The 2500-nt window shown below is 39.6% G+C and overlaps 1 protein-coding gene across 1 annotated transcript in view; it reads left to right on the top strand.

The window, feature by feature from the left end:
* Positions 1–315: 315 nt before the first annotated feature.
* LOC125045358 overlaps positions 316–2500 on the top strand; it is a 55372-nt gene continuing 53187 nt past the window's right edge. Inside the window, exon 1 of the mRNA XM_047642563.1 lies at positions 316–572. The gene's annotated coding sequence lies outside the window, so the exon portion shown is untranslated. The remainder of the gene's footprint in view (positions 573–2500) is intronic.

Here is a 2500-nt window from a genome sequence, read left to right as displayed (position 1 = left end):
ATTCAAAAAGAGCTCATCGTAATCCACAATAATTTAATTCTTGAAGCCAAGGCGAAGGATCCCACTGAAAATGCCAGCTCGGGAGCGGCACCAGCGTCCGCCAACCAGTTTCCATTTAGGATTTATATTATCTTTTTGCAACCATAACAACTGGGGAAAATACGATTTATGGATACTTCGTTGCTTCAAATCTCGGTAATAAATGTCGTTTAATAAGCTAAGAGAAGCACTTGTACGTTTCCCAGGAGGCGAAATGAACGCGCTGGCACATCACCCTCGCTACTCCACCCACCCAATTCGCACTAATAATTCCCCAACGACGCAGTATTTCACCCGTAATATTAATTCCCACCGATATCTCACTTAAACATCACCCCAAAAAAGCCCAATAAAGGGAGAATTAAGGGTCTCGTGCGTATTCCATATTTTCCGGCTTATCAGGACGCGATGGCATTGTGGGAAGCGGAGAGCGTTTTGTTTGTGGAATTATTTGTTTTCATGCTTTAGTTGTTGCTTTTTTCGGCTGAATTAGCGCATTATCGGGCATTCGGAAGGGAGGGTCATCGTCACGGGTGAGTATCGTCGATATGGCTGAGGTGGAAGGGCCTTGTTTCGTCGAATTAAGGGGGAAGTTCGGGGTTTAATATGAGAGGTTTTTGAGTTTGTTTGGGTTTTGTCTTCCCCTCAGAGAAGCCGACTCGGGGATTTTGGGGATTGGGGATTCTGGGGAATTGGGGACACGTCGGAGGGGGGGCTCGGGTCGTCGCAATTTGTGAGTGTCAGTTCGTCTTTTTATAGATAACGGGGGGAGAGAAAAGTCCTGTCGAAACAAAGGCTTGAGAGGCAAATTAAGGATACGTGGTCCTCTGTGGGAAACGTCCACCACATTTGCAACTCTTTGATCATGCTCCTGCACGTCATTGAGATTTGCGAAGGAGACAGTTCTCGTTGATATTTGTTGGGAGATGTAGTCTTGGAAGCTATAGGTAACCGGTAATTTGACCTTTATAAACATATTATTTGACAAATGGAGCTAAGGTGGGAGGAACATGGGAGTAACAGGTGACATTTGGTCATTTTTACGGTAAAACTGATTTTTGAGACTCTGGTGGAGTGAGTTTTCATTAATTTGTAAGTAAATGGGTGAATTGGATAGAGTTTTGATAAGTACAAGGCCAACTTCTGGTTGGATTACAAGTTATTGGTAATATGTTAGTTTCACTCGACCACTCAACCTTGCAATTGTTATTCTATGTTTTAGTTATTCACACTGTGGTACGCGTGAATCTCTAGTTATTTTTCGGACCCCCTATCTGATTGTCGTAGACCTGTTTTCAATGCGGCATTAGAAGTAACCTATTTTCTTCATATCTGTTATTATGGTTTGCCGGTACAGATTGATTAATTTCTCAGTGAGTGTAGTTTTTCCCTTTGTTTATGGTAGTGTCATTACATTTTCTTGTAAGAGTACAGTGTACCAAAGTATTAAGTGTTGTTCAACCCTTTTATTATGTGCGAAACGGAAGCTATACTAAGTTATTCAATAAAGATTTACTTTATATTAGTGAAGACTTATCATAAACCCCTTTGAAGCAGATGAAATGACCTTCACATCATGAAAAAATTTGGCCAAATGTTGGAGAACATGCTGTCTAAGATGAATTTGGCTGAGGGCTAGGGTTGCGGGAACATGCCGTCATTAGAATTTCAGCTGAAGCCCAGTGTTATGGGATTGACTCGGCATGAGTACACAAAGCTCTTGGAGGGCAATTAGACCCAGTGGGCATTTATGAAGGGGCTCTTGCACTATTCCTTTTGTATTAAATGTGGAGTGAGCAATCAGTAAGCCATGACTGGAAGAGTACTGGCTCAAGAGAGGACATTATTTACATGCTCAAGATCCTGTTTGTGCTAGCTTTGCCTGGGGCTGAGATTGTTTTACAGAAAATGTAATATTACAATGAATAAAAAGACACAAATAACAAAATTTTACTTCCTGCTATTATTATTGCACTGAATTATGGACTACCTAGAAAGAGGATATGGAATATCAACAAGTAAAACAGTCTGTTACCATCTGGATATGACACATCGAATGACAAATATTAACATTAGAAAATGATAAAAAGCTAAAAATGCTAATGCAGAAAGATTGTAGAATATTGAGAATTACCTGAATATGATCTCGCTATATATAGATATGTGTAAACTAAATAGTTATAATATAATCAATTAAAGATATACTTTACAACTTGTGCAGTTCTTTGTAGCTAATTAAAAAAAACAAAAAACTACAGTGAGTTAGAAATATTGTGGGAGAAACGGAGGTGCTTACCATCCTTGATAAAGGTTCTTCAACAAAATACTTTATCAATAAAAAATTATTGTTGGTTTTACTGAGTTTAAACTATTCAGTAAACCTCCCTTAACCCATTGGATCTGGATGCTACACTGCCATCGCATGGCCCAAAATATGGGCATCAGACTTACTTGAGCAGCC

This window comes from Penaeus chinensis, chromosome 37, assembly GCF_019202785.1.
Source record: "Penaeus chinensis breed Huanghai No. 1 chromosome 37, ASM1920278v2, whole genome shotgun sequence".
NCBI classification, from domain to species: Eukaryota; Metazoa; Arthropoda; class Malacostraca; order Decapoda; family Penaeidae; genus Penaeus; species Penaeus chinensis.
The sequence above is the reverse complement of the archived record's forward strand: the minus strand, read 5'-3'. Positions and strand labels throughout refer to the sequence as shown.